This window comes from Macaca nemestrina, chromosome 12 (genome assembly GCF_043159975.1).
Source record: "Macaca nemestrina isolate mMacNem1 chromosome 12, mMacNem.hap1, whole genome shotgun sequence".
In the NCBI taxonomy this organism is placed as follows: Eukaryota; Metazoa; Chordata; class Mammalia; order Primates; family Cercopithecidae; genus Macaca; species Macaca nemestrina.
In genome coordinates, this window is record NC_092136.1 from 68,599,020 (window position 1) to 68,622,661 (window position 23,642).

General features: G+C 36.0%; 1 protein-coding gene and 2 pseudogenes across 1 annotated transcript in view; all 3 read right to left on the bottom strand.

The window, feature by feature from the left end:
- The window catches only part of LOC105468905 (olfactory receptor 52H1-like), a 56,316-nt gene that overhangs the window by 22,630 nt on the left and 10,044 nt on the right, over nucleotides 1-23,642 (bottom strand). The gene's annotated exons all lie outside the window — the stretch shown is intronic.
- LOC139357640 (olfactory receptor 52D1-like) lies at nucleotides 1,677-2,851 on the bottom strand (annotated as a pseudogene).
- LOC105468600 (olfactory receptor 52H1-like) lies at nucleotides 9,626-15,163 on the bottom strand (annotated as a pseudogene).

The following is a 23,642-nucleotide window of genomic DNA, read 5'->3' on the forward strand; positions in this document are numbered from 1 at the left end:
AAAATTTCCAGGCATGAGTAGAAGGAGAAATGGGGAGTTATTGCTTAGTGGTTACAGAGTTTCTGTTTGAGGTGATAAAAAGTCTTGGACATAATGGTAATAGTCACACAATATTGTAAATGTAATTAATGTCACAAACCATACACTTAAAAATGGTTAAAATAACAAAGTTTATGTTATATATATTTTACTATAACATAATAAAAGAAACTGTGGTCTCTGTTTATAGGATCCTATTTATCAAACACCACATTACAAACTAAGTTAACTGTGGGTGGGATCAATCTCAGACTCTTAAAAAAAAAAGAAACTTAGATACTGAAGTTGAAAAGTAGAATGAATGCCTTAAAAGATCAAGAGTTTCTGGTAATAAGCACTATATGATGAAAAATTGATGCTGGAGAATATTATTGCATTATATAGGAGAATAGACTGGTTACTCGCATTTATTTTTTCCAAGTGGGGGAACATCAATTCTTGTGGAAGTTAAGCCTGTGCTAAAAACATGCCAGCCAGCTATTTGGGGAAGGTTTACTGTCATCCAATTAGTCTGGATAGCATTAACAGGAAACTCAATGTCCTAGGCACCCTTGTATACCCAAAGTGCTGTAGACTAATGGAGGAAACAAAAGGTTAGATCAAGTTCACAGTGCCTCTCAGAATAATTTACATGATAAGTCCATCACACTTAAAATGCCAGGAAAAATGCAAAGGTCATCAGTCAGGAGGTGACTATATTAGCTACAAAGTGACATTTTTATTATTATTTTATTTTAAGATAGGGTCTCACTCTGTTCCCTGTGCTGGAATGTAGTAGCACAAACATGGCTCACTGCAGCCTCAACCTCCTAGGCTCAAGTGATCCACCACCTCAGCCTCCCAAGTAGCTAGGACTACAGACACATGATACCACGCCTGGCTAAATTTTTAATTTTTTGCGGAGACAGGGTCTAGCCATGATGCCCAGGCTAGTCTTGAATTCCTAAGCTCAAGCAATCCTCCCACCTTGGCCTCTCAAAATGCTAGGATTACAGATAGAAGCCACCACATCTGGCCAAAAGTGACATATTTTGGACTACTTCCTTGAGAAACTAATATGATGGGGTTCCTATGGAATTATGTGCTTTCAGACTTCTCCCCCTGTAGTCCTCCTCATGTATTGTCAACCTAATCCTTGGTGTTGAGTTCTCACAGCAATCTCTGGTCTAGGCTGAAACTCTCACTGAAGACTCTCCTGGTCTAAGAAAATGCTGGCAATAATTAATTAATTTTGTGTGTGTGTGTGTGTGTGTGTGTGTGTGTGTGTGTGTGTGTGTGTTCTCAATTCCTCAACTCTAGCATATGAGATTTCACTACATGGAGAGAATAACTCTCCTTGCCTTTTACTTTCAAGTGAACTACATTGCCTTTCCCTGGAAATATTCAATACCTATAGGCCCATTAACAGGTCACAGGATAATTTTATAGAAAAATGATATTCTGCATATTTAGCAGGTATAGATGGTTTCTCACAAATATTTCAAAAACTCTCCAATAATACATGATACTGGTGTGCTAGAATTAGCAGAAGTAGAAACCTCTAGTCCAAGGATAAGAGGTGCTAAAGAAAGTAAAAGATTAATTATAACTTTTTCCATTAATCCTCTGTGCATGTAGAGAGTATAGTTACCTCCTCCTCATAAAAAAAAGCCAAATAGTCTCAGGCGAATCTGTCTAGTGTTGATGCCTTAGACCAGGGGGTTGAGAACAGGAGGCCCAAGGAGATAGAGATTTGCAAGTACAATGTGGACGTGAGGGGGTACTTGGTGGCCAAAACGGTGAGTGAAAAAGGGAAAAAAAAGGGCAGGAATATAGAAAATAAGAATCACACAAATGTGGGCTCTGCAAGTACTAAATGCTCAGAGCTGAGCATCCTTAGAGTGCAAGCGCAGCACAGTCAGCAGGATCAGGAGGCAAGAGGAGGCAATGAGGACCACATCCATGCCAGTGATTGAAAGTGCCACAGTGAGACCATAAATGGTGTTGGGCTTGATGCTGTCACAGACAAGCTTGGCTATGCCCGTGTGCTCACAGTAGGTGTGGGGAATGATGTGACGTCCACAGAAGGGTAAGCGTTCAGTGAATATGACAAAGGGGAAAACAAAGAGAAGACCATGAATCACACATGCTACACCAACCTTCCCAATCATGGTGGCATTGAGGATGGATGCATAATGAAGTGGACAGCAGATGGCCACATAGAGATCAAAAGCCATGGCCAACAGAACAGCTGACTCTGTGGCAAAGACTCCATGAACAAAAAACATCTAGGTGAGGCAGCCATAGTAGGAAATCATGTGAGACCTAAGTCAGAAGATTGTTAGCATTTTGGGCAATGTAGACAAACAAAGTACCAGGTCAGTGATGGAAAGCAGGCACAGGAAAAGGTACACTGGCTCGTGCAAAGTTCTGTCTGTCATAATGATGTACAGGATGGTACCATTTCCCATCAGAGCAAGGACTTACAAACATGTTGGTCTTGCATCCCTGGGATTTCAAACAGAATAAATGTTGAAGGGTTGAGGGCAGTGTCATTGGGGATAGATGCAGAGAACATAATAATGCAGAGAACAGAGGACTTATTTTCCTAAAAGTGGTTAAAAATAAAATAACGTCATCCTAGAAGCCATTTCTTCCTCTTAATTATTCATTCAATTTCTTGCCTTTCTTCATTCCCACCAATTTTACTCAAATTCATGCCCTCCTCACTTATTGTCTCTGTTATTAAAATAGCTTTGTCACTAATATGTTCACTTCCAGGATTTCCATCTTCGAGTGGAGCCTCTGCATTGCTGCCTAAATATTCTATCATGTGAATATAACCAACTGTAATATAAATATGATCTCTCTACATTTATGTTGTGCAGACTACCTTACATTAACCTCCTCTGTTCTACCCTCCACCACTTTCTATCATGTTCTGAGCTCTGAAACATTGACCTCTATGGACTACATGAACAGGTTCCCTTGCCTTCTCACTTCTGGCTGAATTTGGCAATAGAAAACACCAACAAGAGATAGGAGGGAGGAAGAAAACAGTCAGATGTTTATTCCTTCAGTATTCTCCCAAGAAAGCTGTTGCAAGCTAATGTCATCCCTATCTAAGTCTTCTCTGGCTCTGGTTCTCTCTGGCAATCATATCTTCCTCTTGTGTCTTTAATCCAATGGTTGTAATAGTGCCTACTGCTACTTAACCAATATCACAAGCACTTGTGGTTTTCTTACACATAACCACACCTTTGTAAATGGTTTCTGTATTACATTCGCCTCAAATTATTTCAGTGTGTAATCTGTCTCTTTCTGGGGGTCTGATACAATTGCTCTTGCTAACTAGCATTTTTTAGCACCACATTTCACCATATATTTCATGTTCCAATTATATATGCGTCATGAAGTGTCTAAAAACATGCTTTCTTACACCAGTATTCATTTTTATTTGGTGTTTTTCCTGCATAGAAGGACTGTTTTCATTTGGTCACCTGGATAGTTCTTAACAGTCTTTCAAAAACCAGCTGAATACATTTTTCTCTTTGAAGTCCTTCTATAATCCCTTCTCCTATGAAGAGTGAACTGTGCGTCTTCAGAGTGTCTCACTTTGGAAATATAAAATTGTTTAATAAGTATGTATATATCTCTCTTCCCATTACACTGTGAAATTTCTGAGTCTCGTTTTTTGTTCTCTGTATTCAACATCTATGCCTTATATACATTAGGCCAACAAATAACATTTAATAAACAATTAATAAAAGATTAAATGCAGTAATTAAATTTCTTTTCTTTTTTTTCTGGAGACAGAGTCTTGCTCTGTCGTCTAGAGTTCAGTGGTGTGATCTTGGCTTACTGCAACCTCTGCCTCCCGGGTTGAAGCAAGTCTCGTGCCTCAGTCTCTGGAATAGCTGGAACTACTATTTTTGTATTTTTAGTAGAGGAGGGGTTTCACCATATTGGCCAGGCTGGTAATAATTGAATTTCTTAACAAACTTGGGTAAGTGATCATGTTTGCAAAATAGCGTTCCCTCTTGGGGGCCTTCCTTATGAATCAGACCAGATCTTCCCTTGCTGGATCTGTGATTCCTCCCATGTTCTGTTCATCCTGTATGTTCTAATAGGTGCTCCTTATCACCTCTGATTCAGTACTTAACCTAATCTGTATAATACATTTATACAGATTTATAACCTAATCTGTATAATACATTTCTATCTGTTTTTTAATTAATCCTAGTCTGTTTTCCCAGCTTTAGAATATAATACTTTAGGGTAATGATACTTTGGGACCAGTAAGTCCAATAGCCACACAGTGTGTGCTGCAGGAAATACTTAAGCAGATAAAGCATGCCATGGGAAGGAAAGAAGAAAAGGAGAGACTGGGGATTTACAAGTGACTTAAATCAGGGAGTTTCTCAGAGTGCCTGCTCTGTGGTTTGAGGTTATGCCAATAGAAAGAAAAATAAGAAAATAGGAAAGAAAAATAAGAAAAAAAATCTGGACTCCTGTAGGTGAAGTCAGAACCATCACTCTTACCTTGTTGAAGGCCAGTCTTAGAGGTTCAAAGATTCTTGATTCTAGAAGGGCTATTAATGTTAACTTCATCCAGTCATTCTCACCTAAAAAGAATTTTAGAATGTGGAAGAACCTAAAATAGGATTAAAGAGTTCTATAATAATTATAAAGAATATCCTTGTTTTAGGAAACAACAGACACTGGGACTTGCTTGAGGGTGAAGAGTGGGAGGAGGGAGAGAAGTAGAAAAAATAAGTATTGGGCACCAGGCTTAGTACCTGAGTAAGGAAATAATCTGTACAGCAAACCCCTGAGACACAAACTTACCTATATAACAAAACTGTGCATGTACTCCTGAAGCTAAAATTTAAAAATTTTAAGAAAAGAATATTTTTCTTTTAATCTCCTGCTCAATTGAATATAGTGAAAATAAACTCATATAGCATTTGAACTCATATAGTATTTATTCATATGAATAAATTCATATAGCATTATAAATTTTGTTTTAGTAACTGTAGTAAGCATTTCTCGTATACTACTGCAAGTTTATACTAACTTTATATTAATGGTCACTGTAAATTGTACACATAATAACATTATTACAAGTTTTAATTACTTATAAAGTTATTTTGTTTACTTTAACTTGATACATCCTCAAAAATTTTTTAAAAATACGAATGCTTTTGGTTTCTGGCAATATCTAAGTTTTTTATATTTTCTTTTTATTTATTTTACTTTATTGATAAACCAATGGAACATAATATTGTCACCTAGTTGGGAAGTAAATTACAAAGCATATGTAGTTCACTAATTATATGGTGTTGACTCCCAAATGTAGTATCTTGTGAAAAGTGATTACATGGAAGTTGCTTATACATCTCCAATGACAGGGAATCATTTAGTGATGTATAAGTCTGCCTTTTTTGAGGCAGCCATTCTCAACTTTAGACTTTCTGAGCTTAAGAATGCTTTTCTTTTTATTGAGTCAATGTCTATAACCACAACCCACATTAAACACTATGATTTCTCTTCATTGTCTTAAGCTTCCAATTTTATGTTCTTTCAAAGGCTGCTTTTTCCTTTCATTTACTTGTCAAAATATTTTTGACAAAGAAATATTATTATGTACCAGTTATTCTTCTAGATGTTTGAAATACACATTGAAGAGTAAGAACATACATATTCAATGATCTACTAAGTTTACAGTCTAATAAGAAGACAAAATTAATCAAATAATTCCCAATACATGCATAAAATGCCAAATTGATATATGCTATGATGAGGAGTTGCATGAGACAGTTTCTACTTAGGGCAGGCTTCCCTGAGAAAATGAAATTCATCTCTAAATCTGAGTCTTCCCCAAATGCTTCAAGCAACTCTTGTATGACTTGACTCCTGAAGCTCTCCTTCTGTAGTCTAGTCTGAAAAATACGAGATCAGGGCCTATGTTCAGACCTCCTAGGTTCAAAATATTGCTCTATTACATTAACTTGCTAACTGTATTACTTTGAGCAATTTCCTTATTCCCCATAGTCCTCAATTTCCTATTATAAAATTCAGACAATACTTGATAGAGTTTAATGGAGATTTAATTGAGAAAAAGCATGTGAAGTGTATAATACAGTCTCTGTAACTTCATAAGCACTAACTAAAATATTCGCTGTGATTTCTCATGATTTTGAAATCTCTGAGTCCCTTTCTCTAACTATGTACTCACCTCTCAAAAGAGGAAACTGCATTTAGTTCCTCAAGTTGAAAAACACATAGGCTTGAGTCCATAATACAAGGGTGAAGACAGTATGGTTTCAGTCTCTTCTAAGTCAAATACTCTCTTCAAAGATCCAAGACTGGTCCTCAGCTGAATGAGGTGCATTCTCGCAGGATATGAAATGAGATGGCTCCCCAGTAATCCCAATCACACCAATATAGTACTACATTGATGTCCACTCATTAATTTCCTGTGAGGTCAAGGAACTATTGTGACATTGTGAGGTTCTTCAACACAAAAGGAGCCAGTGTGTTCTATGCTGCCATTAAGAGCAGAGTAAGGATGAAGGAATGCTTATCTAATTAAAGGAAGAAGTTCTGTTAGTGTGTTTAATGAGGCAGTCACCTGACTTTGCCCTGGATAGAAACAAACCTAGGAATGCTGCAGCAAGGATTTCTAGCTTAGCAGTCATCAAAAGTTTCTGCACACAAAATTCCAGGATTACTTACGTGGAGGAAATGAGATTTGGGGGATACCAGGTATGCTCAGAAACTGAGAAGACAAGAAATCAGACAGATACATTTTTGGAAAACACTACTAGGGTCCTATCTGTTCAGGTATAAAGTTACTAACAAATACATATAACTTCACTTCTGCCTGGCTAGCCTGACAGATACAAGTGAGATTAAGATGCAACTATTGTGCTTCACTACAGTAACCATTTTATTATTTATATGTATTGTATAACATCATGTTTTATACCTTAAACATATGCATAAAAATTATTTTAAAAAAAAATTCAGACTCCATCATTGTTTTAAGAAAGTCTGCTCCAGAGATCTGACTGGCTTGCCTTGAGCCCATAATGAAACAGCAAGAGACTAAAATCTCTAACTGCAAGAAGAGGGATTCAAGCGCAAAGCAAAGGATTTATTAATGATAATTTGGTACACATTAAGTCTACTCAAACACCTGAGTGGCCAGGAATGGTGGCTCATGCCTGTAATCCCACCACTTTGGGAGGCTGAGGCAGGCGGATCACCTGAGGTCAGGAGATTGAGACCAGCCTGACCAACATGGTGAAACCCCATCTCTACTAAAAATACAAAAAAATTAACCAGGCGTTGCGGCCCACTCTTGTAATTCCCAGCAACTCAGGAGGCTGAGGCAGAAGAATCGCACGAACCCGGGAGGTAGAGGTTGCAGTGAGCCAAGATCGTGCCATTGCACTCTAGCCTGGGTGACAGAGCAAGACTCCATCTCAAAAAAATAAATAAATAAATAAATAACCTGAGAAATTCAAGGAACTAGTTTCTATAATGGAGCCAGGGAAAAGTCTGGATGATCTCCAGAGTAGCCAAATACATCAGAACATCTAGATTGTCAATTCTCTCTTTACCTACCTCTGCTCCTGGCTTCACAGAACAGTCTTCAGCCTTATTTTCCGCCTACCTCATCCATATAATGCTCACCCCAGACTCATTAGTCAGCAGTCATGGAGAAGACTGGACAGAACACAAGAGCATAGTTCCTGAATCTGAGGTCTTCTTGTTGCATTTACTCCCACCCTGGGAAGGTTTTTTTGGTCAAGAGAGGCTGTGGCATGGCTCAGAGCACCGATGGTCCAAACTGCTAAAAACAGTGGTTAATTTGCAAATAAGATCTCTGGGGAGACATATCAGTCACGTCAGGGTCTTCTTTTAAAGGCTAGACTTTTTTTAAGGCAGGAAATGCGGTCACCATGGTCTTGCACCAAGGGGTTAATAGCTGCCTAACTTTTAGACAAAATTTGTAACCAAATTGTGCCAGATTCTTGGGGAGAGCAATTCAGGGAGAAGGAAGGAAACACGGAAGAAGAATATTGTCGGAAGACATATATCTTGGATTAGAATTTCTACAGCTGTTGTTGTTGTTGTTGTTGTTGTTGTTGTTGTTGTTGTTGCCTAATCCAGTATCACATGTTGCCTATTATCGAAAAAAAGCATCACTGTGTCTAATCTGAATTCCTCCAGGTTGATCTTGAGCCTGATTCTTTATTTCACTTTAACATTCTTATGTGTTTATTAGGGTAAGTCATTGTCTTTTTTTCTTCATCTAATTATACCAGATGATAAGCTACTTAATCAAAGGTACTGCTAGTTACTGTTTAGTGTGAGGATACATGCTTTTCCCATAATCCACTGAGGAAATGATATATTGGCAGTTGTTGATATACAAGTCAGGAGATTAAAGAAAAGATCCACAGTGGAGAGACACATTTGCTAATCATCATTATAATGACAATATCTAAATGAGATTAAAAGAAAATGAATGCCTACAAGAGCACTGGGACTAAACGCTAACATTAGAGGTCAAATGATTAAGAAGAACAAGTTAAGGACACAAATAAGTAGCACTTTTAGGGTAGAAGAAAAACCACTGTATGCTAGTGAATAAAGTAATTTTTTAAAGAGAGATATATATAATATTTTAAAGGTATATGAAATACTGCAGATATGTCAAGGAATAAGGACTGAGACCACTGCTTTTAGAAATTGTAGCTATGATAGATTTTGACAAGAAGAGAATTATGCAATATTAATATGAAATTTGGGTAGGACTGAGTTAAAGAGAAAATGGGAGAGAAGAACTAGAAACAGTAAATATAGACAACTGTTTCAAGGAGTTATACTGCAAAATAAAGTAGAGAATTGGGAGTAATAGCTGGAAGGGAACTGGAGTCAAGAAACAATTTTAAGATGAGATAAATATTATCAAGTGCTTGTAATAATAGAGAAAGATGCAAAAGAGAGTGAAAATTGATAATTCAAGATGAGAGAAAAAAATTGCTGAGCCAATGGCTGCAGGTACAAATCGGTGGAGAGTTACATTTAGGTAGAGTTACTGTGTGGCTGAACAAGCACAACAAAGTGTATGTGTGTGTTAGGGAGGAAAGGAAAGAGAAAAGAGGGAAAGAGAGAGAATATTTGTATTAAAAAAGTAATTAAAGGAATGGACCATAAAATTAATAATGGGAAGGGGGAAATTAAGAAATAAAGAAAATGATGAAATGTGAAAAAATATAAAGATTAATTTGTTATCAAAGTCCTTAAGTTGAAAGATTGTTGAATCGGGATTCAAGAGAAAATGAGCTGAAAAATAGCAGGTGATTGGTGAGGAGCAAATTGCCTGAGTTTTAGATTATTAATAATTTCCATATTTTTTTAAAATACAAATTCAAAAGTATTTCCAAGGAATTAAGTAGATGAAGTAGGGTAGTCAAGATCTCTGGAAGAAAGATCAGAGTACCTAAGACTCTAATTATTCCAGTTAACTATTGCTGCATAACAAACCACTCCCAAACAATAGCTTTAAAACAATTTATTATTATCTCTTACAATGCTATAGGTTTACTGAGATCATTTGGGCATTTCTCACTTGGGATATCTCTCTCATGTGGCTATAATCAGACATTTTATGCATGTGTAGTCATCACTCGGCTTGACTAGTATTGATCTGTTAACCAGGAGCTCAGCCAAAGCTGTCAACCACATGACCTCTCCATATGGCTTTAGATTATCACAGCATGATGTCTGTTTTCTAGAGTACCCAAAAAGTACATATTCAAAGACACCAATGACAAAGCTGTAAGATTTCTTATAACCTTGCCTCAAATATCCCCAAATGTCACATCTATTTTTCAAAAACATTGCTAAGGACAGACCAGAAAAATAGGGAAAGAAAATTGATTTTACTTATTAGAAGAATGGTGAGGTAATATTGCAGAAAAGTGTATGTGATGCAAGATGTTGTCTTGCCATCTTTGAAAAATAAAACCTACAACATTCTGTCCTCTGGCCATAATACACATAGCCTCATACATACAAAATGCATTCACCTCTTCTTGAAGACCCCAAAGTCTCATTCTCATTATGGGATTAGTTCGAAGCCCAGAATCTCAGCCTGAAAATCAGGACAAAGTATGAATAAGACCCCTTGGGTTCAGTTCCTTTTGTACAGCTCCATGAGTGCAGCTTCTCTCAATCTGAAGATTTGTGAAGTAAATCAAATGAGTTATCTGTCTCCTATACAGCCAACATACAATTGTGATACAGAGATAGAATAACTGCAATAGATACTCACACGTGAAATAGTGGCAAAGGCATATAATAGCCACTTGTCTATTTTAATTCTAAAGTACAGCCAGAAAAACACCACCACTTTCCTAATAAGGACCCAATCCCGCTCCTGCTCCCTGGGAGTAATTCTCCATGGCTTCACTACAACCATGGGAAATTAACTCTATATTCTATGTCATCTTTTTTTTTTTTTTTGTAAAAAATGACTTGTATATAGATGTGAGTAGCTTTCTCAGCCTGCTTCCTGCTTAATAAAGTTAAAAATCTAAGGACTTCTTTTTATTTTGCAATGACTATGTCATTTTCCACCAAAGCTCATGGTACTTATAACTGCACATTTTTCTTAAAATCTGAGTTCTCTATAAAAATTTGAGTTTACTCTATTAGACAAAAGTCATATCCACATATACCTTTTAGATTTTTACCTTTCTGATTTTGTCTGAGAGTTACAGTACTCTGAAAAAAAATTCTAAAGATTCTTAGAAGCTTCTTTAATTGAAAACCTCTATAAGATGCAAATTTAAATATTTCTCTATTGTTAGCAAAGGATCTTACAGCCTTTTTCTGGAGATGATACTACACCCTGGGACCATTTTTCACTGTGAGAATTTTTTGTCATTTGGAGAAGCCAGGGGTGGAGAGAGTTAATTTTTTATTTGAACCTAGCCAGATATGTCACCTTTGTATTTACTCTAAATGTTGTTTGAACCTTAAACAATTTCATTTATTATTTCATATTGCTTTATACGTACATTACCATATGTAGCATAAAAATAGTGTTGGTACTTCCAGTACTTTGCTTTAAAATCTCCTTAGCCAAACACATATGTTTATTAAGTATACTGTACAATTTTTCATATTATTGCTACAGATGTCTGAAGTCTCAATTGGACTTAATATCCAAGACGGCTTACTGACATAGCTAGCTGTTGTTAGCTGTTGGCTGGGATCTCCACTGGGGCTACCCACTAGAATATTTAAATATGATTTCCAAATTGTTTATGAACGTTTAAGAATTCCAACACTTAGAAGATAGTATGTTGATCATATATAACTAGACAGATTAGTCTTATAAACAGGTTAAAAGACATAAGTAAAATCCTCACAATTTGGGATACCTTTGTAGGACACTTTCCAGATGAGATTCAGTAAAGATAGAGCAAATAATTACCCTCTTTTAAGAATCCTTCAGGAAAATAAATCTTCTAAGAGACAGTGGTTCTCAAACTTTAGTGGTCATCATAGTCCCCTGGGGAATTTGGTAAAAATGCAAATGCAAAAATGCAAGTAAGCTCTATCCTACTTTAATGGGCTTACTATACATTCTTCAACAGTTCTGGTGACTCTGGTAGCTAAGAAATCTTATCTGAAAATGAGATATAAATTTCCCTCTGATCCTTTTATACATGAAATTTTTCTTCAACTTTTATTTGGCTTCTCTACCTATTCATGTTGTCTCACTGTTTCCTATAACACATAGTGGATTTACAGGATTTCATATACATTTAAGTCAATGTTGTAAGGATTCCAGCTTTTAAAAAATAAGAAATACTAGAAAATCAATATAATTACCTGATTTCTTTCCCAAGCTGTCAGCTTCATGTCACTGGTTCCCTTTAGAGAAAAAGAGGAGGATGATTTTGTCTCAAATCTGCTTGGTCTTCACTCCATAGATGATTGGATTGAGTGCAGGGGGGATAGCTACGTAGAGGTTGGCAAATAGTATGTGGAAGGAATGAGGAATATTGTGACCAAAACGGTGGGCGAGGACGGAGAATATGGCTGGTGTGTAGAATGTAAGAATGACACAAATGTGGGAACCAGATGTGCTAAGGGCTTTCTGGCGGGTATCTAAGGATGGAAGGTTAAAGATAGCATGAAGAATAAGAGTGTAGGAGATGCCAGTGAGAATCAGGTCTGATATGACAGTCATTATAGGCACAGCAAAGCCATACCAGATGTTGATGGAGATGTCCGCACAGGCAAGCTGGGCAATGCCTATGTGCTCACAGTATGTGTTGGGAATGATGAGTGTTTTACAGAAAGGTAGTCGCTTTAACAGGAACACACATGGGAAGAAAAAGCTCCTGCTGATAATACCCACCACAATCTTAGTAATAATTTCATGAGTGACAATAGTGGTGTATCTTAGAGGGAAGCAAGTAGCAACATAATGATCAAACGCCATGGCCAGAAGGATGGCAGAATCCATGGCAAAGGTGTAGTGGAGAAAAAACATCTAAGTAAGACATCCAGGAAAGGTGATTTCCTGAGGACCCAGCCAGAAAATGCTGAATGTTTTTGGTAAACATGTATTAGACAGCATGAGATCTGTAGCAGCCAGCATGGAAAGGAAAAAGAACATGGGTTCATGGAGGCTCTGCTCCATAGAAATGAGGTAGAGAAGGACGCTATTGACTGCAAGTGCCACAAGGTAGGTAATAAAGAAGGGAATCCCTATCCAGATGTGAAACTGCTCCAGCCCTGGAATCCCCAGTAGGATGAATGGGCCTGGATTGAAGCTGCTCAAGTTGAATGTTGTCATTATGGTCATCAATTAGATGTGTCTCGTGAACTGAAAATAAAAGTTGTATGGCTGATTGTTACTGTGATCTACAAAAATCTGCCTCTGATCGGAAGGATCCTTCTCCAATATTATCCCCTCACTTTCAGTTCTAGGAAATGACAACTTATCCCTCTCCTCTTCTCTTTACAATAAAGATCTGTCAAATTTTCAGTTATAACTTTAAGCCATAATAAAAATGTTATTGCAATATTTCGCAGAAATATGTCATATAATTTAAACCAGTCTTGCCTACCTCTCAGCAACCCAGCAAGTTTTCTAAGAAAACATATGCATAAAATAACATTAGGCAGAGACACATTGTTACTAGTCAGAGATTTGAAGCAAAATTCATTGTGAAATCTCCTGTTCCTGGGAAACTGAAATAACAACTCTAGAGGATCACAAGGGGTTTAACAAAAGCAGGTTCAGTTTCTAAAACCTAAGTAGACAACGCTGTCCCTTACTTCCTTGCTTCTCCCCCAACCACTAAAACATCTGCCTGGGTTGCCATTACTCTTACAGAAAAGCTCACCAACATAAAGAGGAAATGGAGAACATTCCTCCATAAAAAGGTTTAGGTGGTTTAATCCGCCCCTTCAGACATCCCTAGGTTGGAGAAATTTTCAAGAAAAGACAGACCCCAATAATTTACTATGTCAGATTTGTCTCATGAAAAGAAGGTAGAAACCTCCTCTTATCCAACAAAGAAGGCATATATCAGCAGGGGAAGCCCACTCCCCTGGCAGTATTGTGCAATAGCATTCTTATCCCTGCTTAATCCGTTTAATGATTCATTTTTTGAGACTTCATAGAAACAGTTGAATCTTTCTTCCAAAACTCTTCTATTTCATGACATGATAGATGACTCTTTTCCTCCAACCTCAGTATTCACTCTTTTTTTTTTCTATCTGTCCTTCGAGGGTTGGAATTCCACAGTGCTCTATCCACGCATCCATGCCTGCTGCTTTCTTGGCGGAAAAACTGTACCTGGAAGATTTCCACAAATGTCATGGTTTGAACTGTGGCCCCTATGTTGAAGATTATGAAGTGTATAATTCTAAAAAAAATTCCTCTTGGCCGGGCGCGGTGGCTCACGCCTGTAATCCCAGCACTTTGGGAGGCCGAGGCAGGCGGATCACGAGGTCAGGAGATCGAGACCATCCTGGCGAACACGGTGAAACCCCGTCCCTACTAAAAATACAAAAAATTAGCCGGGCGTGGTGGCGGGTGCCTGTAGTCCCAGCTACTCGGAAGGCCGAGGCAAGAGAATGGCGTGAACCCCGGAGATGGAGCTTGCAGTGAGCCGAGGTCGCGCCACTGCACTCCAGTCTGGGTGACAGAGCGAGACTCCATCTCAAAACAAACAAACAAAAAATTCCTCTCTTCTCAGTTTAAAAATTAGTTACCTTATGCTTGTAATCTTTACTTAGAAATGCTACAGGTGCATCCAAGTCAGTATGTTCCAAACTATCCCATTTGTCTTTCTATTGCCCCAGACCATTTCTCCTACAATGGTTTTCAACTCAACAAATGGCAGTACAGCACAATCAATTTCTCAATCTAGAAACCTTGAAGCTACCTAAATTAAATCTTTCTCACACATAATCATCATCCTCATCTTCTAAATAATTATTGTATTATAAGTAAGTATTCAATTAGTAAATATTCATGTTACATCCACTTATTGCTACTCCTACAATGACTGCTCTATCCTACATGCCACCAATTCTCATCAAGACCTCTGCATATTTTTTCTAACTTAAATGCATTCATTTTGCTTGAGCAATTAAAAGTTGATAAAGGAAACAAAATTATATACATATAATGAAAAGAATATTTTAAAAATATTTTCTGCTGTACTTTTTGTGATTTTCCTGCTATTAAAGCTGACCTCAGAAGTACAAGATTATTTCTCCTGGAGAAGGAAAGATGTGATATAGGGTGTATCCCAAATTAAGAGAAACAGAAAGTGGAAAGCCTGTCAGTTCCAGATAGAACAAAATGGCAAAGCTGGTAGTCAGCAGCAGTGGATTTTGTCTGTGCTAAAGTCTAGATAAGGTTCATTTCATTACCAATGGATTCAATTACAGAAGAGGTCAATGAATAGAGAAGCCTCAATTAAGGTTTAGCATACCAGATCTAAGATATTCTATTCAGTATCACAAAATTGTACATAAGCTATCCCACATCCCATGACCCCTATCACATATACATATAGACATATCTGGGGAAAAAAAAAAGTCAAAATGGAAATTGGAAGGATAACTGTTACACAGAGATAATAATTAAATAGGAGACAATAAATCTCATTTTTAAAGTATCATAATTAAAAACTAATTCAAATAAAAAATGTATGATTCCATTAATATTTAAAGTATTCTTACAAATCACTTAGGTGAAGCCCTTGAGTCAAGTAGAAAAATTGGCAATGAATACAAACAACCATATAAAAATTTATATAAAATAAATTTATATAAAAATAAATTTTGCAATTTATATAAAAATAAATTCTAATATTTAGTACATATATAGAATATTCTAAATATCTTAAATAAATTCTATATAAAACATGAATAAAGGATATTATTTACCAGATTAGCAAATATTTTTAAAGATCAATGATCTCATTGATGATATCCAATTCTATCCTACGTACTATCAACTCTCTAATTCTGTGAAAGGTCTGAGGAATTAAGAACTGTTATAGCTATTTTAGAAGGGTTTACTATACAATATTCTTAGAGTTTAATTTGACAATATATATCAAAATATAAAATGAATATATCCATTGTCACAGAAGTTCCAAATGTAGAAATGCTTCCAAAGGTAGTTATGCAAATAGAAAAGGTATGTAAATAGCCATTGCTGCAATCTTTGAAATAGAAAATTTGAGTAAAATTATAATGTGGATAATAAAAATTGAAAAGTTGGCATCCATTTAAATTTTAATAGGGGAATGATTTTAAAATTTACAGTATATTTCTATAATAAAATACTTACCCTTTTAAAAGAATGAGGTAAACCTATGTGTATAGAAATCAAAAGATGCCAAAATATATTTGTTAAATAAAAAGAGACAAATTAGCACAGTGCTAGTATTTGTTATTAGTGTTGATTTGTTGTTTATGTTTTTATTTGCATTTAAAGGCCTAGAACAATATGCATCAACTATTCTAAGGATATTTATAGAGAGAGTTTAAATTTTTTGTAACTTTAATATATACAGTATATAATTTAACATTTAACTTCATATATATGTAATTTATTTGTTTAAAAAATAAGCTTTTGTTTAAAAAACTTTGAGATTCTTCACATATTTACATTGACATTCTTCACAGAATTAGAAAAACATTACTTTAAAATTTACAGAAAACCAAAAAAGAGCCCATATAGTTAAGACAATCCTAAGCAAAAAGAACAAAGCTAGAGGCACCAGGCTATCCAACTTCAAACTATACTACAAGACTACAGTAACAAAAACAGCATGATACTTGTACAAAAACAGACACATAGACCAATGGAACAGAATAGAGATCTCAGAAATATGACCACACATCTACAACCATCTGATCTTCAACAAACCTGACAAGAACAAGCAATGGGGAAAGAATTCTGTATTTAATAACGGTGCTGGGAAAGCTGGCTAGCCATATGCAGAAAATTGAAACTGGACCACTTCCTTACACCTAATACAGAAATTAACCCAAGATGGATTAAAGATTTAAACATAAAACCCAAAACTATAAAAACCCTAGAAGAAAATATAGCCAATACCATGCAGGACATAGGCACAGGCAAAGATTTCATGACAAAAACATCAAAAGCAATTGTAACAAAAGCAAAAATTGACAAATGAGATCTAATTAAACCAAAGAGCTTCTGCACAACAAAAGAAGCTATCATCAGAGTGAACAGATAACCTACAGAATGGGAGAAAAATTTTGCAATTGGCCAAAGGTCTAATAGTCAGAATCTACAAGGAACTTAAACAAATTTCCAAAAATAAATAAAACAACTCCATGAAAAAGTGTACAAAGGACATGAACAGACACTTCTCAAAAGAAGACATTTATACAACCAACAAACAAATGAAAAAAAGTTCAACATCACTGATCACTGGAGAAATGCGAATCAAAACCTCAATGAGATACCATCTCACGCCAGTCAGAATAGTGATTATTAAAACGTCAAGGAGCAACAGATGCTGGCAAGGCTGTGGAGAAATAGGAATGCTTTTACATTGTTGTTGGGAATGTACATTAGTTCAACCATTGTAAGAGACTGTGTGGAATTCCTCAAAGACCTAGAACCAGAAATATCATTTGAGCCAGCAATCCTGTTACTGGGATTAATCCTTCTATTATAAAGATATACGCACTCATATGTTCATTGCGGCACTATTCACAATAGCAAAGACAAGGAATTAGCCCAAATGCCCATTGATGATAGACTGCATAAAGAAAATGTGGTACATATACACCATGGAATGTTATGTAGCCATAAAAAGGAGTGAGATCATGTCCTTTGCAGGGACATGGATGGAGTTGGAAACCATTATCCTCAACAAACTAACACAGGAACAGAAAAGTAAACACCCCATGTTCTCACTTATAAGTGGAAGCTGAACAATGAGAACATATGGACACAGGGAGAGGAACAACACACACTGGAGCCTGTTGGGGAGTTGGGTAAGAGGAGTGGTAGCATTAGGAAAATAGCTAAGCCATGTGGTACTTAACACTTATGTGATAGGTTGATAAGCGCAGCAAACCACCATGGCACACATTTACATATGTAACAAACCTGCACATTCTCCACATGTATCTCTGAATTTGAAATTAAATTTAATTTAATTTAATTTAAAAACAAAGCAAAACAAAAAAGTTGAAATGGAAAAATTAAATTAGTAAAAACATTACAAATTCCCAGAAATAAAAAATGAGCATTTGTTAAAATATTAATAATTACTGATATGTCATTTTATTACATTATATATGTAATGCAACATTAATCAAAATCCACCTAGAATTTAAATTTAACTGGTAACACAATTTTAGAATATATTTTCATATACATATATATTTAAATAAAAGTTAAAATATGTAAGAAAGTATTTTTAATGATATTGAAGATCATCCCTTTTATGTGTTGAAGATAAATGGCATAATTAATTTAAATATATTTATTAAATGCATAAATACATAAAATTAATTAAAAATATATATAACATAGCTTATTGCTGACTCAAGAATAAATACGTATCAAGATGACTGACTATGCCCAGCACTGGCTCCATCCACAAAGAAAGACCAAAAAATAGAAAATAGATAACCACACATTGAAGAGAGCATCAAAGGGAAAATCTGTACCATAATCAGCAAGAAAGGGACAAAGACCCCTGAGACACAGAACTCAAGATGGCACCTTAAAAGGGAAAGCAAAGCAGCCAACCAGGATAGGCTTAGAGACAAGAGGGACTAACCATTGCAGGGAAAAGGTAAGTGAAAGATTCCCAGCAGATCACAATACAGATGTCTGCAATCCTAGCTACAGGAGAGCCTAGAATAGACGGCTGTCTAGACTCCATGTGACTGCATCGTCCCAGAGAGGGAAGTTACACTGGATCTCCCCAGATGTGACTGGGTGAATGAACAATAACAACAACAAAAAGACTCAACTCTGTGCTGCCTACAAGAATCTTAACTCACATGTAAAGACACACATAAACTGAACAAAACAGAAAACTCAGAGGTAAATGCATATTTACAGCCAACTGACTTGTGACAAAGGTACCGAGAACATACACTGGAGAAAGAACACCTCTTCAATAAATGATACTGGGAAAACTGGATATCTACATGCAGAAGAATAAAACTTGACCCCTATTTTTCACCATGTATATAAATCTACTCAAAATGGATTAAAGACTTAAATGTATTAAGACCCAAAGCTATAAAACTACTAGGTGAAAATATAAGGGAAGTGCTCTGGGATACTGGTTTAGGCAAAGAATTTAAGGGTAAAACTTTGTAGTCTGTACCTTTGTAGGCACAGGTATCAGAAAGAAACATAGACAGCTGGGACTTGATTAAACTAAAAAGCTTCTGCACAGCAAAAATAGAGGGAAGAAACAACCTGTAAAACGGGAAAATTTATTTGCAAATTATTCATCTGACAAGGGACAATATACACAAACAACTTAATGGTAAAATAATAAAACAACTTAATGGTAAAATAATAAAACTGCGGCTGGGCGCGGTGGCTCAAGCCTGTAATCCCAGCACTTTGGGAGGCCGAGGCGGGCGGATCACGAGGTCAGGAAATCGAGACCATCCTGGCTAACACGGTGAAACCCCGTCTCTACTAAAAAATACAAAAAGAAATTAGCCAGGCGTGGTGGCGGGCGCCTGTAGTCCCAGCTACTCCGGAGGCTGAGGCAGGAGAATGGCGTGAACCCGGGAGGCGGAGCTTGCAGTGAGCCGAGATCGCGCCACTGCACTCCAGTCTGGGCGACAGAGCGAGACTCCGTCTCAAAAAAAAAAATAATAATAATAATAATAATAATAAAACTGCTTAATGGTAACAACTTAATGGTAAAATAATAGCTTAATGGTAAAATAATAAATAACATGTATAAACGGGCAAAAGATCTGAATAAACATTTCTCAAAAGAAGATATACAAATAATCAACAAGTCCCCAGTAAGTGATTTTCTAAACAGGTGGGGGAACAATCTCTCTTCAAACAAAAGAGGGCAAGACCCCTCCCCAAACAAATGCCAAATAAAACATAACTTAAACCAAATTTGGAAGTTCTGTCCAAGACTCTCTGTGGGTAGAACAGGCAGACTGTGGAGCCCAACATGTGTATCTCATGCCACAGTTGCAGGGACTGGTGTTTCTCCCGAAGTTGAATTAGCTTTGAATTTCCACTTTTTTGTTTTTTGTTTTTGTTTTTGTTTTGAGACAGGGTCTCACTCTGTAATTTAGGCTAGAGTATAGTGGAACACTCATCGCTCACTGTACCCTCAAACTCCTAGCCTCAAGTGATCCTTCCACCTCAGTGAGTAGCTAGAACAGCAAGTGTGTCCCATTACACCCAGCTAACTTTTTAAAAAAATTTACAGAGAAAGTGTCTCTCTATGTTGCCCAGGTTAGTCTTGAACTCCTATCCTCAAGCAATCCTTCCTCCTCAGCCTCCCAAATGGCTGGGATTACAGGTGTGAGCCACCACACCCAGCTGCATCCTACTTCTGACACCACATACACCAAAGTCAAAATTGAAATGTAGAAATGAATCTCTAAATGTAACATTTTATTTGAGAAGAAAGAATTGCAATCTGAGGCATACACACAAACTGCATGGTCTTTATTACGTCTGAAGAACAAAGAACAGGTTAAGATTTTTTTTAAAAAAACCCACCTCTAATAATATAAAGGCCTAGAATGCAATTCCTTTTTTCCCCTAGGAATGCCAAGTTACCAAAGTCAAAGAAGGAAGTCTCAGGGATGATATCCGGTGTTTCTAACACTAGCCAGGTTATAGCACCCTAACACTATCAGAGAAAGAAACGAAAGCCACAAGTTCATGTTGGAATTTTCAGTGTTCAAGTTGACACTTTTGTTGAGGTAATTCTTAAGTATTTTGCTCTTGATGCTGTTGTAACTAGAATTTTTAAGGCTATTTTTATTATTTATTTTTTGTGTTCAGCAATACAATTGATTTTTACATTGACTTTGTATCCTGTTACTGTATGGAACTTATTTATTATTCCTAATAACTTTTAGTAAATTTCTTATAATCTTCTGAACCTAAGATCATATCAAGTGCAAATAAAATAATTGTACTTTTTTTCTTTCAAAAAAAACAATATGGCCTGATACGGTGGCTCATGCCTGTAATGCCAGCACTTTGAGAGGCCAAGGTGGGCAGATCACTTGAGGTCAAGACAAGTGAACTTGAGAGTTTGAGACAAGCCTGGCCAACATGTAGAAACCTGTCTCTACTAAATATGCAAAAAAATTAGCTGAGTGTGGTGGCAGTCACCTGTAGTTCCAGCTACTCTGGAGACTGAAGCAGAAGAATCACTTGAACCCAGGAGGTGGCAGTTGCAGTGAACCAAGAACGCCTCATTGCACTCCAGCCTGAGTGACAAAGTGAGACTCCACCTAAAGAAAAAAAAAAAAGATTAAAAAGAAAAAAAAGCCAACAAGTTGGTAAGACTGTAAATTAATATAGCCATTATAGAAAACTGTGGAGGGTCCTCAAAAAACTAAAAATAGAACTATCATATGATTGAGTAATCTCACTACTGGGTATTTATCCAAAGGAAAGGAAATCAGTATATCGAAGAGACATTTGCACCCTCATGTTTATTGCAGCACTGTTCATAATAGCCAAGATAGGTAATCAACCTAAGTGCCTAACAACAAAGATTTTTAAAATTGTGTATGTATGTACAATGAAATACTATTCAATCATAAAAAAAATGAAATCTTGTCATTTATGGCAACATGGGTGAACCTGAACATTACTATGTTAAGTAAAATAAGTCAGGCATAAAAAGGTAAATCCTGCATGTTCTCATCCACATGTGGCAGCTAAGCACAAAGAGCTCACAGAAGCAGAGAGTAGAATTATGGTTATCAGAAACTGGGAAGGGTAGATAAAGGAAGGGGAAGATAAGGAGAGACTGGTTAACAGTTACAAAATTACAGCTAGATAAAAGGAATAAATTCTAGAGTCCTACATCACTGTAGGGTGAATATATTAACAATAATTTATTGTACAGTTCAAAAAGCTAGAAGAGAGGATTTTGAATGTTTCCTACACAAGTGAATTTTAAATATTTAAGGTTCTAGATACTCTAATCACCCGGATTACATCATTATACATTGTATCAGAATATTAATATTCTGTACTCATAAATAGTATTATACAATTATTGTGCCAACTAAAAATATGAGAAAACAATATGTTGTACATCTTAAATACATAATAAAAGTGTCATTACTCTAAAAATGTGAATAAGAAGCATTAGATTATAATAGCAGATTCAATATAGAGAATCAAAAAAAAAAATGAGTCCATGTAAACATTTAGTAAGAAATGCTGGAAGATGATTAAAGGTTATAGCACCCTAACATTATCAGAGAAAGAAATGAAAGCCACAAGTTCATTAAAGAAGGTGAAGTGTGAAAAAAAGAATAAATATACTCAAAGAGCAAAATATATAGCTCCAAAATTGGCTGTAATTTTTATCATATTGTAGTAATTGAAAGAATCAAAATTAAATTGTAAAAATTTAAAAGTACTGGATTATTCTACAAATAGCATAGAAATAATTCAGTATTGTTTATAGAAAAAATGTAGCTAGATCCATAGTTTATGCTAAATACCATAAAATTCCTCATGAATCAAAAAAACATGTAAATCAAATCACAAGAAAACTTTCACATTGTATTAAAAAAGAGTATCTATCTGAGAGCTATATGAGGATAAGGTTTTTAAGAAATATGTTGAGGTAAATAAATAAGTAACAAATGCTAAGTTAGGTAGAAAGGCAGAACTGTAAATATAGACTGAAAAAAAGCCTGAATTATCACACTAAATGGCATTACTTCAAAAATTAATAGAAGCTGCATAAGATGCAAAATTGTAATCTTAATCACATTACTTATTTAATAATAAATAATATAAATATACTAAATATCCAAAAATGGAAATCAATTGTTTTAAAAAGAAAAAAGTGTCAATTGTAATTAGTGGAATTGAATCTCTAATGTCACAAGTAAATTACATAAATACAATGATTAAAATTCAGATAAAAAGACAAAAATATAATTTCTAATAATGAAAAATATATTTTCTAACAATGATGGTATTTTACAAAGCAATTTTAATGTTTTAACAATTGAATTAAAATTAGTTATATTAAGGAAACTTAAAAATAACAAATATAATTTATGAATAATAAGAAAACCTAAATAGACCTATATATGAAACAAAAAGAAAAACTTGTCAGAGACTACCTCCCTCTAAATGGTGCTTATATGGGACAATTATATCTATTATTAAACAATTATAGCTTTTTGTTTGTTTGTTTGTTTTTGTTTTTTTTTGAGACGGAGTTTCACTCTGTCGCCCAGGCTAGAGTGCAGTGGCATGATCTTGGCTCACTGCAATGTCTGCCTCCTGGGTTCAAGCAATTCTCTGCCTCAGCCTCCCTAGTAGCTGGGATTACAGGTGCCCGCCACCATGCCTGGCTAATTTTTTTGTATTTTTAGTAGAGACGGGGGTTTCACCATCTTAGCCAGGCTGGTCTTGAACTCCTGACCTCATGATCCACCCACCTCAGCCTTCCAAAGTGCTGGGATTACAGGCATGAGCAACCTCACCCTGCCAACTTGAAAACATTTTGAAGAGAGCAGAGGGGGAGGCTCAGAAGGAAGCTCCAAGTAGATACTTCTCTTTTTCTGTAGTCTCTTACAATAACTGTTGGATCTAAAAACTACATTCAAAGTTTTAATCTTGGCCTTTCCTTTTTTTGGAGCCCACCCTTTTCCCAACTCCTTCTGTCCTCTTCACCAGATCTATTTCTCATCTGCTCTACTCCCCACCAGCTTCACTACCAAATAGTTCCTCACTATTCTCCACCAACTGATACCTTGGAGGCCTTGGTGCTGGAACTGTATTTTGCAAAAAGCAGGAT